Source organism: Gavialis gangeticus, unplaced genomic scaffold, assembly GCF_001723915.1.
Source record: "Gavialis gangeticus isolate Ggan-Ray unplaced genomic scaffold, GavGan_comp1, whole genome shotgun sequence".
Lineage (NCBI taxonomy): Eukaryota > Metazoa > Chordata > Crocodylia > Gavialidae > Gavialis > Gavialis gangeticus.
This window is the reverse complement of record NW_017728995.1, coordinates 18,220,541-18,233,561: the sequence shown is the minus strand read 5'-3', so window position 1 is coordinate 18,233,561 and position 13,021 is coordinate 18,220,541. Positions and strand designations below refer to the sequence as shown.

Genomic DNA, 13,021 nt, shown 5'->3' with positions numbered 1-13,021 from the left:
TTTTGTGATGCTGTGTTGTCATGTATCCATCTTTTAGTCTGCGTACCCCTATCCCTACTCTTAGAATGTGACTGTGCTGGTTTCTAATGTGGTTGGGAAGCTCCTTGAAAAGTTTTCTGATTGGAATTAGTGTGGAAAGAAAAAAAGCAAATGCTATTCCTCCAGCAGTGGAAGTAAAATGTAACATGCAGTAGCTAACTGACATGTGAAATGGAATGTGCTATACCAATATCTCTGTAGCGTTGGTTTGAATTTCCTGTTTGCATTGTTAATAGAGATGTACAGCTGCACAGCTCTGAGCATTAGCATTAAGTAAAGGTGTGTCTTTTACTGCAATGGTAAAGATCACCTGATTTATTTATTTATTTTTAATCCTTTCAAATTCCCAAGTTAATTCAAAACCTCCTGTAGTCAATGCTTAGACTTTAAAAAAAATTGCTTCATTGCAGAAAAACCTATACTGATTAGCTACATATTCAGAACCAATTCTTTTTGGTTTTAACACTCAAAAAAAGGATTCATGTTAGTACTCTGATTGGTTGATTCATCAGAGAGGAGTCCACATACAACGTGTGGCCAAGCTGTGGAGTATAAAAAAGTTTATGTACGTCTGCTGTGGTGGTGCATTCAGAGATACGGGCTTTGTAACCTGTAAAACATGTCTGTTTTTTTGTGTTTAGGAGTGTTTTAGTGCCATTAATTCTGTTACAAAATTGCTGCTACAAATGACAAGCAGAGTAAGCAAAAGCAACATGCTGTGGATTTGTGAGCATGAGCTCCCTCTCGCTTTCTGCTAGCCAAGCTCACATTGGCTTCCACAGAAACAAGGGCAAGCCAATACTAATCTTCCAGCCCTGATAAAAGCAAGAATCCTTTTGAGTTACCTTGATGTGCATTTACACTCTTTCATTTCTAACCAGTTCCTGTTAATTAAATAAGCAGGCATGGCAGCATCCCAAACTGGGCAAGAGCCTAAAACTTGTTGCTGTTTCGGAGAGTGCCTCCACATCTACCTAAGTGGTGCTGAGTCAGCAGAGCAGCTCATTTTTGGCAGCTCATTTTTTATCCTATCATAGCATCCAGTTCGAACTGGGGTCTTATTAGCCAGGTGCTGTACAAACACAGGAAAACAAGTGGATGGCAGCCCTGAGAGCCCCTTTGAGGGCTCTAGTTCTGGGTAGAAATGAGTCTCTTCAAAATTGTTGGTATTTCAGGAAGTGGTCTGTATTATTATTTATTTATTTGTATTACCATAGCGTCTAGGATCCCTAGTCATGGACAGGGACCTGCATTGTGCTAGATGCTGTACAATATTATTATTATTATTATTATTATTATTATTATTATTATTATTATGTGTGAAATTTAAAGTTTTTCATTGGTAGCTTCCATGTCTTTTTAACACCAGGACTTGATTTTCACTGAGTGGCTTCAGCTGCCTGCTGAGTCAAGGAAGCTTGGGGTCAAGTCATTGCAGAAAAGCCACCTAACCAAGAGCTCAATCCTGCATTCAAAGGTTCAGTCATGTCCCTTCCTCCTCCATCTTGTTAATGTCCCTCTCAAAATGGCTACAGGATTTGGGCATTCTCAATTCTTGGTCCCCTTTGATTTCCTTAAATCTGGTTGCAGCTTTGCCTGCATCCTTTGTGCATCCAAAATTTCCAGTGACATGAGCAGGAGTTTTGGGGATGTGCAGAGTACAGGATTGGGCTCAGATGTTGTGTTCTATATTTGATTCCAATGAAATGAGTGTGTTGCATGGAATTTCATTGTGGGGACTACAGCCCAGTCTCCTACAGGCTTAGTTGTCATCCTGGTGATTCCTATAAGGGACATGCATTGTGGTTCCATTTTGTTCGAGTCTGTATTTTCCTTCTAAACTTAATTTTAAAAACAAAATTAAAAATCTGAACTGAACACAAGCCATTTTCCCCCTGTTCTCTTTTGTGTCTCTTGGTGTCCATGGAGCTGTGGGGGGCAGGAGGGTGGGGAGCGCCTGTTAGACTTCAGCTGGGAGGCAATAGGGATCGATGCATGTAACCAAGAACACTTGTCAGCTAATCAAAGTGTTTTCTCTTGATCTCATGCTCATCAATGTGGCGGATGAGCTCCTGCAGTTGAACCCTGTTCTATAAAACAAATCTAGGCTTGAAATCTATTTATCTAAGTCTATGGACTTCCTCCTCCCCCACCCCCATCAAACCAAAGAGAAATGTTGACATGGAGATACCACTCTAACTTAGAATTCCCTACCAGGACAGATCTGTTTGCGCCCGCTAGTACGTAGTGGTTACAAACCAGGCTCTCCCAGGCCCACACTCCACCATCCTACTGTGTAGGAGACGTATGAAGCTTGTAAGATGCATTCTCCTTATACCCTTGAAACCAAGCTCTGGATGGCCTTGTATGGGAACATGAGGTTGATTTTTATTCCCTCTTCCTCCTTCAGGAGTATGATCCCAAGTCATTATCTCTAGTTTGATGCATTTTTCATTTGTCCACCTTGCACTCCTTTCTGACCTCTTACGCAGGCTAAATAAATCTGCAATAAAATGTAACCTACTTGGGTACTTTTAAACATCTGGGGTGTTCGAGTGCGAGAACGCTGAGCATCCTAAAATCAGTCTGCAGTCCTGTCAATAGCTTTCCAAAACCTTTCAACTTGGTTTGGCTCAGTAGTGATTCTCTCATTCTAGCAGGGGTTTTCCTTACTCCTGGACAGTGGGGTTGTGCTTGAGGAGGAGGATGACCATAACATCTTTACGCTCCAGATTAACTTGAGTCTCTAATGGAATGAATGATTTACGTAGTTACTGTGAAATACTGCGTGGATTTTAGGGGTGGCCTGTAAAGTACATGGTAAATTAATGGCACCTCTACCAGGAGCCCAGCAAGGACTTTCTGAAATGCCCATGTTAGTTATATTAACTTCAGTAACTATAAAAGAGACATGTTGGCCATTCACGAAAAGCCTGAAGTTGGATGATCCCACCAACTCTGGGATGATCCCAGAGTTAAGGCCATAGCAGTTAATCAGTTGAACTGACTATGTTTCCGGGCCCCTTTATAGCACTGATTATTCAAAGGTAAATTTTCCCATAGCAAAGCAGCTCCTGTAATTTCTTTTATTATATAAAGGTAAGTGTTCTTGTAAGAGCAGGCAGTCCAGGCGCAGAATAGGAATACCTGTCTGTGGTCTAAGGGATGTGCCAGTTCTGGGGGAATGTTCTAATGCTCTTGATCTAATGAACCATAAAAGGGTTTCTTTGGGATGGAATTGAAATTTCCTGCCTCAGAGGCACCTTAAAACAAGAGTCCATTGCAGACAGAAAGGAAGTCATTTCCACACACCATATAATAGCAAATTCCAACTATCTGCCTCAAAACACAAAGTAACACTGAAAGATGTTCATTTCCTCACCCTGACTCTCATTTAATTGACATGTTGACAGCTCATGCATCATAAATGAATTGTTCCAACCTGGAGCGTTTGTTGAGAAGGGAGTTTTGCTTAACTAAACCTTTTTGCAATCTAAATTTAACAAGCAGCAAGTATGGGGGGAGGGAAGGGTAAGGAAGGGGAGGTGTGCAAGTGTCAAAGTTTAAAGGAGCACATTTATGCTATGCCTATCCCAAAGTTTAATGGATAATAAAATCCATGCATCACAACTTCCCAGGTGAATTTGGTAAAAGAGGATTCTTTTATAACCTGCACGTAACACCAAATAATACATGATTAAGTGATGCTGAATGCAATTAAGATATATAAATGGTGCCTCTTATGGACAGGTGACTGAAAAGATATGTCCCTACCTAGGGGGAGTGGACATACCACTGAGAAATAAACCCACCCATTTCAGCCTGCCCAGGCTCACTGATCTGCAGATTAGATGACTTTGAGAACTGCAAATTCATGAGCACAAGTACGTGAAGTACAGGCACAAATGGGTGAGGATTACTTTTCGACAGCATGCCTGGTCTCTCGCAGGATGCAGTGTAGTCCTAAAACGGGAGGAGCAAACTGAGACTGGAATTGTATAGGCCTTTCATTATATAGCAGCGATGACTGAAATGCAGCAGTCAAGTGGGCCTCCAAATCAAACAGAAATTTACCTTGTCTGCTTCTAGGATGATAAAATGAACGCTTGAAGGCACTGCACACATAAGGAGACACTTGGGGTCTCCAGTTTATACCAACAACATTGGCTGTGCGGTTCCCCTGCTTTAACTGTGGCAGGTTAGGGTGTTAGGTCTATGATGTGTCAGGGTTGATGGTGGTCTTATGTAGAATTTAGATTTGGGTTTGGATAAGGATGATCCTGCCTCAGGCAGGTGGTTGGACTAGATGACTTCTGGAGATCCCTCCCCGCCCTCCTTCTCCATGACTCTATGGCCAGGATTGTTTCGGTGACACCCTGGAAATAATGAGTGGGATCCAAGGAAAAGTACTGAAAGTTGCCAAAAAAAATCATCTTCACTAGCTTCCTAAATCGCATCTACTCATGGGGAAGGGGGAATATCCATAAACTACTCAAAACCAGTGTCTTGTGATGACTGGATTTTATTCCAAAGCCCTTGTCCTGGAGCATGTCCTGGAATGCTGTGTCCTGGCCACAACAGTCTACGTTAATCCAGAGTCCAAAAAGTCTACTGATGGATCATTCGCCCTGCAATGTCTTTGCGGTGGAGGGAGAGAAAAAAAATGCAAATCACTGTGTGGGTTAATGATGGCAAAAATAAATCGAGACACATTTGCAAAGAAACAGAATCAGCAATAGATGTAACCCTAAGCAATTATCATTGTCTAAGATGGTTTCTCTGCTATGGAAGAAATAATTAGTATGAGGTGAATTATAGGCTTGCACCTGACAGAACTGGGCTAAAATATCTCTTTTATGCATTCAAGATTGTGCCCTCCTAGTTTTAGCTGTTAGCTGCACAGTTCTCCTTGGAGCAAGGGCAATGAATCATTAGAACAACCAACAAGGGTCGTGGTGAAAATGTTTATATCAAAACTAATTTTTGGGGCAGGGGGTTCCCCTAAAAAAGTGCTATAGTTCAAATGAGGAGGAATTCAAGGAAGCCCTACAACATGCATCACACAGAGGGCTCACCTGGATGAGCACAATGCCTCCTTTGTGTTTCTGTTCTGGATACCTCGGCCTTGGAAGTGTTGCAGCGTTGCCCATCCCATACAGTCACCACCATCACTCAGTCCCACCAGTAATTGGAGATTTGACTTTAAAATCAGGATGATGTTGTACAGGAATAAACGTGAAGTTCTCTTTCATTGCCTAGGGTTTCCTTGGGTTGCTAGCGTGCAGTTGGTCACATTTTCAAGCTGCCTTTTGCAGCTATGAGGATTTGACCCTTTTATTATACGGAAGCTGAGATTCTCATGTAATAATTTATCTCCCAGAGCTGGTTCTCCAGGAACACCAGGTGTCATCAGAGTCGCAATGCCTTGGTGGGCATTGACCAGGGCTGCTCTAGGGAGATCCCAGGCCCTGATTCTTGAGGTTCCTTGTCATGAAGTAACTTTAATAAGGATGCTGTTAGTGCTTTTGGCACACCCTAGATGGCAATGATTTCATTGTTTCTCTTCTGCTTAGACACTCATGACAATTCCTCCTTTCCTTAGTGCTTGATTACAGAGGATCATCATCTTGGTATTCTATGTAGTGGCATAAAACCAGAGCAGTACAACCTTCAGTCTTCACTTCTTTTTCTACACACATGCATGCACCTTTCTTTCTCCTTAGGCAATACCTTAAAAGTACAGTTCTTCAGGTTTCTACACATGACCCTATGCATAACAATAATGTGTGCCAGCCTCCCCTGAGATGTTTAGCAAAATACGTGGTAGATATTCTGCGGGCCTCTCTCAGCACCTGCCTCATCCCAATATTCTTTAATGCAAATAATCCTCTCTTAAAACATCAATTGCATGTGGCGATTCAAAAATATCCTGCCTATGTCAGCCAGAGGAGGAGCAGAGTGCAGAAGCACAGTCCAGATGTTGAAGGCTGGGAACGTTTGCTGCAGCCGATGCTGATGTTAATGGAGAAGACTGCCTTACTGAATATGGATGGTGTCTGCTCATGTTATCACCTAATGCATGGTAGGTAAAGCATTGCCTTCATGTAGTGTTGCAGCTGCCACCATCTGCTTGTAATTATTCATCAACCTGCTTCCTTGTCCTGAACCCCTTTGTACTTCGTTATCCAAGGCCTCTGGGGTCATTCCCATTCTGACCTTTATCTTAATGACATCCTCCTCTCCTCTGGATCCTTTCCCTTTGCTTTTAAGCATACACTTGTATCCATTATTACCTTGAAATCCTTGCACCGAATCCCTCTTCTAACCCCCTGACCTCCCTGCCTGCTTTTGTCTCCAGAGTTTCCCTGAGGTCAGGGGGTTGGTAACACTGGGTTAGTATTCTTCACTCTTCAAAGAAATCTACTTCAGGGACACTGGTTCTGGTTAACGTATTCATCATGAATTTGGGGGAGTAAAGAGACCATCAAAGTTTGAACCATTTTTTAAACTAGCAATAGCCTGTTCAGTAGCATAACTAGAATGGGATGAGCAGGGAACCAGAATGGGATGGGCCTGAGTAATGAATAGGCACCACTTAAGAGGGGGTGCCAGAATCACTTGCCAGGAGTCTTTGCCACGGCAGGGGAGCTGGGTAGGGTAGCACCACACCAAGCAGTGTATCTTGGGAGGCAGGATGGGGTTGGGGCACAGATGGGGTGAACAGAATGGTGTTTTCCCCCCTAGCCCCCAAGAAGCCTCTGTCAGAGCAGGCACAGCTGTTCACCTCTTGCCACCACTCTCTTCAGGGACAGAAATTACACACAAACTGGTACAAGTGATTGGAAACTGGTTCAAATCTGTAACGCAACAGAAGTTCAGTGCACATAAACCGCTTTCAAAATGTCTGAAACTGGTTTAAGCTAAACCTGGATAGACATAGTATCAGACCTAATGGATTTATAAATTGGTTTATTGGTCTTCTGTCCCAAATCCCCTCTGGATTCAAGTTATCTCGCAGCCCCCCAGCATCCCGGATGCTTTGCATCACCCCCACAAGCTCCCCGTTGCCGGGTGGGTGGGCTAGCCATGGCCCAAGCTGTCTGCTCCAGTTGAGCAGGGAGGCATGCTTGAGCACTCCTCAGCTTCTGGCCTGGGCCACTGCAGACATACGGCTGCATTTCTGGAATCAAAAGTGAATGTCTGTTCGCTTGCCCTATCGTGTCAATCTACGCAGCTTAGACTAACCTGCAAAGATTGAATTGATTCAGCCTTGGGCTTTTTGACTGTCTATACTTAGCTTTTCTGTGCACTGGAGATATGCTTCTTTATGGGGCACTTTAATCTGGGAAGTTGTGACCCAATTTAGCCTGTTTCTCGTTTATACCACAGAGACTTTAAAATGACTCTGGTAAGGCAAGTCCCTACCAGTGCAAGGAGGGCTGCTAGTATATATGAAAAGCAGACTCAAGTGTATCTTTAAAAGGCAAACAAACTTTAATAATTGGGATAATGGTTCCTTAGTTACAGGACTTAGGTTCATAAACGGAGGCTGAAAGCAAATGTTCATCCATTGCCCACATTACAAATACTACAAACTGGAAATTATGTCCATTGTGAAATAATTATCATTTACTGGAAAGGAGATATATCATGGAGATTAATACAAACATGTGAAGCAATGTGTAATTTTTGCCATTTAAATATTTTTAATATTCCAATAAAGTTATGTTCTGATAAATTGAAGAAAAGGTAGCCTTTAGCTATCATCAGTTTGACAGCTTTGAAACTAAAGAAAAGTAGCTAAAGTTTTAATAACAACCACAAATGGAGAGCCAAGACCATGATTTCCTAGCTCACATCGAGGAGTCAATGGAAACTTCCATGAGAGGGGCTCATGCAACATGAGTCAGTAGCTGTTCGTACTGTTGTTTCCTCTGGTCCATTCAGACAAGATTAAACAATTGTTCCAAAAAACTGGCCTGTCTGTGGAAACGGATAAGAATTATTGTTTAGGGCTCTGCTAACCTACGTTCTTCAGTTACTCACGTATGTGACAGACCCATGACAGGCATAGGCAAGACGTATGAGCCTTTATACAGGTTTTTCACTGAATTGGACCATCCTCAATTAATGATGGAAATGTCTGAGCATCTATTTCTTGGACTATTTTTTGTTTCAAAGATAAATGCTATCTAGCAATGAGCCTTTGCAGGTTCCTCTGCAGGTGGCTAGCCACTGATAACAGTAGATTTCTCTTGGAGACGATCCAAAGGCTATTCATTCTGGAGGAGCCATGCAATTACTGTTGTGATTGCTGAAACTGAGCTGCACTGATGGCATAGGCAGGGATCTTTTTCTTTATTTGCTTCATGGCCCCTAATTAGCAAAGGTATAAAACCCTACAGTAATCATCAAGCAGGTGATAAAATGATTTATTTCATCAAAACAATGCGATGGATCCTATTAGTTACATAGGCTACTAATACAACTTTTCCTTCTGTATTTAAAATTTAAACCAATGGAAGTGGCAAATGCTCTGTGTCTCTGAAAAATCAGGCCATGCTTTTTAGTACTTGAGTTACTAACTTTGACAGCGTCAACTTCAGTTTACAAAGTCTCCGTGCAAATGGTCAATTGGATTAATGCCAATACAAATAATGGGGAAATTAGATTAGACTACAGCTACCATTTTCTCTTTTCAAAACCCTTTGCAGAATTAACTATTGATTTTGTCAGCTTCCCTGCAAATAGTTCAGTGTGTTTATATACTTATTTTAAGGTGAAGTTAAGTGACAGGCCTGGAGCTACCAAGAAAGCCATCAGTCTATGATTTTTTGGTTGCTAATAGCTCCCTAAGTCTGCTCTTGGATAATTAGATCACACCCCTCCTGTCTTGCCTGCCTAAAAACCCTTCTTTAAAGTAACATTTCACATCCTACTAAAACAAGACACCTGCTAGTATTTTATAAACTAATACATGAACTTTGCTTTTTAAGATATGACTGAACAGAAAAGGAGATTGCTGAAGGGACCTATAGTTGTGGAAAATAATAAAGTGTTTTAGCATCCTGATTTAGTAGTGATTCCTCATGAGCCCATCATGCCTGGTTCTGAGCTTTGGTCTATTGTCTCCAGTTTAGACAAACAGGTCATCGCCACTCTCAGCTGCACTAAGCTTAGTCTATTGGGTCAACAAGCATTTTTCAGTGACACAAGCATAAAAAGGTGAGAACAGATGGACACTGAATTCTGCGTCTGATTGCTCTAGTAGCAATCGAGAGTAATTTCATTGACCTAAAAATCTCTCAATATTTTGGGTTCCTACTAATTTTTTACTTGCCCTGTGTGCTCATTCAGGAAACTAAGGATGTACTAAGGTACCTTCTTAGGATTCCCTTACACTGATAGTCAAAAGGAGGACACGTAAGAAAGCAGGCTCTCAAACCAACTTACACCCTAAGTGGGTCTCAAAGAGGTCCTAGAAGACTAGAAAAAAGCCAATGTGCTACCTATCTTCACAAAAGAGAGAAGGGAGGACCCAGGAAACTACAGGTCAATTAATTTGACCTCAATCCCAGGTAAAATCCTGGAGAAAATCATCAAAGAAACCATCACGCACAGGCTAACTGAAGGCAGTACTCTGAAGGATAGCCAACATGGCTTTGTCATGGGCAGGTCATGCCAGACCAACCTCATTTCCTTCTACAATCAGGTTACTCACTACCTGGATAAAGGAAATGAGCTTGATGTCATATACTTGGACTTCAAAAAAGCCTTTGACCTGGTCTCCCATGATGTCCTCATGGTCAAATTGGGAAAATGCGGCTTCAGCTACTTCACAGTCTGGCGGCTAGGAAACCTAGCTCCATGGTAGGACTCAAAGGTACTGGTTGACAGAACTGAGTCTTCACGGTGGACAGTGACCAGTGGCATCCCTCAGGGGTCAGTACTTGGACAAGTGCTCTTCAACATGTTCATTAACGATTTGGATTCAAGTATAACAAGTAATCTGGCAAAGTTCGGTGACAACATCAAGCTATGGGGGAGTGTTGCCACGCTCGAAGACACGACGGCAGTACGGGCCAAGCTGGACAGGCTCGTGAAGTGGGCAGACCTCAACCTGATGTTGCTTAATACAGAGAAATGGAAACTGCTCCATCTGGGGAGAAATAACCCACAACACACTTACAGGCTCGGCAGTGCTCTGCTAGCTGGCACTGCAACTGAACAAGACCTGGGTGTCATGACTTGCAAGAAAATGAACGTGAGCCACCAATGCAATGCCGTAGCTGGCAGAGCTAACCATAACTAAAGACTGGCATGCGTTCACCACGGGATCTTGAGCAAGACAAAGATGTCATCCTCCCGCTTTACTCGGCCTTGGTGAGACCGCAACTGGAGTACTGTGTCCAGTTCTGGGCGTTGCACTTCAAGAAGGATGTGGAGAAGCTCGAGAGAGTCCAGAGGAGGGCCACATGCATTACAGGCTTGGAGACCAAGACATATGAGGAGAGACTGAGGGACTTGGGATTGTTCAGCCTGGAGAAGACGAGACTCAGGGGTGACTTGGTGGCAGCCTATAAGTATACAGGGCTGTACATCAGGGTTTGGGGGAGCATCTATTCACCAAGGCCCTCCAGGGGAGGACAAGAAATAATGGGCACAAGCTGACTGAAATAATGGGCAAAAACTTCCTTACAAGCTGAGTGCTGAGGGTTTGGAACAGGATCCCCGCAGAGGTGGTACAGTCATCCACCCTGGCAATCTTCAAAAAATGTCTTGGCGCCCATCTTGCTGAGATCATCAGATGCCAGCAGTCTTTCCTGCCCATGTGCAGCGGGGCTGGACCCGATGATCTGTAAGGTCCCTTCCAGCCCCTAACATCTATGAAACTATGAGAATGGCCAAACAGGAAGGGGGGATAGATGGACGGGTCTTTAGCTCTGCTACTTTCCCACAGACTTGTAGAGCTGAGATGCATGGAGGGTAAACCAGGCAGCTCCTGGTACAGGCTGGTCACAGATTGCATTTGGAGTTTGGTAGGGGAGGGGCTCAGGGTGAGACAACAATGTAAAAGTTGTTGGTATTACTGACTTGGTGCTTAATTATGGGCCAAACTCAGCTAAGTCACCTGGATGCAATCACCACTGATTTCATAAAGGAGAGCAGAGTTGGCTCCATAGTGCGCTTCTCCCTCTGACTCTCGCTGTCCCACATTCATATGGTCACTAGCAAACTTTTTCCTCTCTATTTTTTATGCTATAAATACAGGTATATCTACAGCAGAAGTGGAATTACAAGCCTCTGCATTACAGCATTGTTTGACTTACCATGAGATAAATGTGTTCCTCCTGCATTTGTTGAAATGACACAGAAATTATTAATGGTCAATTAGGTTCATTTCACATGCTTTGGCAATGGGGACAGCTTGAAAACCTTAATAGACTTTGCTTCAGATCCTTTCATCCAAGGCAGTGGTGGTGCTCAGCCTCCAATCCACAGGCTGAATCTGGCCCACGGGGCTGTATCATCCAGCTCGTGGGTCTTCCCACACAGGTCCAGAAATTTGGCAGGGGGGAAGCAGGAGCAGCATGAATTGCAGAGCCACAGTGATTAGCACCACCGCTGCTCCCTTGCCTCTGAATTTCTGGACCCGTTGAGGGTGCCCTGTGGGCCAGATGACACAGCCCTGCACGTCCATGCACGGAGTCACTCCGGGGCTGGATCAGGTGTGCTGAGGCGGGCCTGCGAACTGGCTCACACCTGCAGACTGACCCCACGTGTTAACACACTGCTAGATCCGCCCTGCAGATTGGCCCCATGCCACTTATCCAGCCCCCTGGGCTGAAATCTTGAGCGCCACTGATCTAAAGGTCTTCACAGAGTTTTTCCCATGAAGCCAGATAACGCAGCCCACTCTAGCGAGTCTTTCCTTCAGAGATTTCAACGAGATTTCCTTCAGGCCTAGTAAGAGCCATTTCCACTCACTTTTCCTATGCTAAAACTAACATCAAGCTTAGGTCAGTCCATGAAACCATCCATGGGCAATTGATTCATGCTGCCAGTAAATATCCACCCCTTTTATACTACATCTTATTTGAGGAAAGTTGATCAACTTCAACAAGTGGCTTGTGGAACCAAATTCTAAATTATAATGCATCTTCCAAATGACAGATTTTGTCCATACCGGCACAGGAGGTGGAGAGACACATGCAGAGGGGCTGTCAAAAGACAGTCAAGTCCCAGTTCAGCAAATCATTTATGTGTGTGCTTAAGTCCTCCTCCATGCAGCTTAACATTTCAGCATGTGCTTAAGTCCCATGCACTGAACAGGCAAGCACGGATGAACGGCAACTTGAGCGAGTTCTGTTCCCTCAGCGTATAACTTTCCCCATTTTTGAGACTCCCTTGATCCCCTTTTAGGTTTTGTCTGCACATGAAAATATACCTGTTGAACTAGTGTTTTCATAGTTTCATAGTTGGTAGGGTTGGAAGGGACCTGAGCAGATCATTGAGTCTGACCCCCTGCCACGGCAGGAAAGAGCCCTGGAGTCAAACGACCCCAGCAAGGTGTTCATCTAACCTCATCTTAAAAACCCCCAGGGTAGGAGCCAGCACCACTTCTCTTGGATGTTGGTTCCAGATCCTAGTCGCTGTGACCGTGAAGTTGCGCCTCCTGACGTCTAGCCTAAATCTACCCTCTGCCAGCTTGTGACCGTTATTCCTGGTAACTCCTGGTAGTGCTCGGGGGAACAGGGACTCCCCCAATGCCTGCTGGTCCCTCTGACCAGTTTGTAACAGGCCACTAGATCCCCCCTCAGCCTTCTCTTGTGGAGGCTGAACAGGTTCAGGTCCCATAGCCTCTCCTCATAGGGCCTGCCCTGCTGCCCCCAATCATGCGGGTGGCCCTCCTCTGGACCCTCTCCATGTTGTCCACATCCCTCCTGAAGTGCAGCACCCAGAACTGGACACAGTACTCCAA

At 44.0% G+C, this 13,021-nt stretch overlaps 1 long non-coding RNA gene across 1 annotated transcript in view; it reads right to left on the bottom strand.

Annotated features, from left to right (window-relative positions):
- Positions 1–11,934: 11,934 nt before the first annotated feature.
- LOC109287982 overlaps positions 11,935–13,021 on the bottom strand; it is a 4,369-nt gene continuing 3,282 nt past the window's right edge. The window contains exon 2 of the long non-coding RNA XR_002095034.1: positions 11,935–12,469. This is a non-coding gene — a long non-coding RNA (uncharacterized LOC109287982). The remainder of the gene's footprint in view (positions 12,470–13,021) is intronic.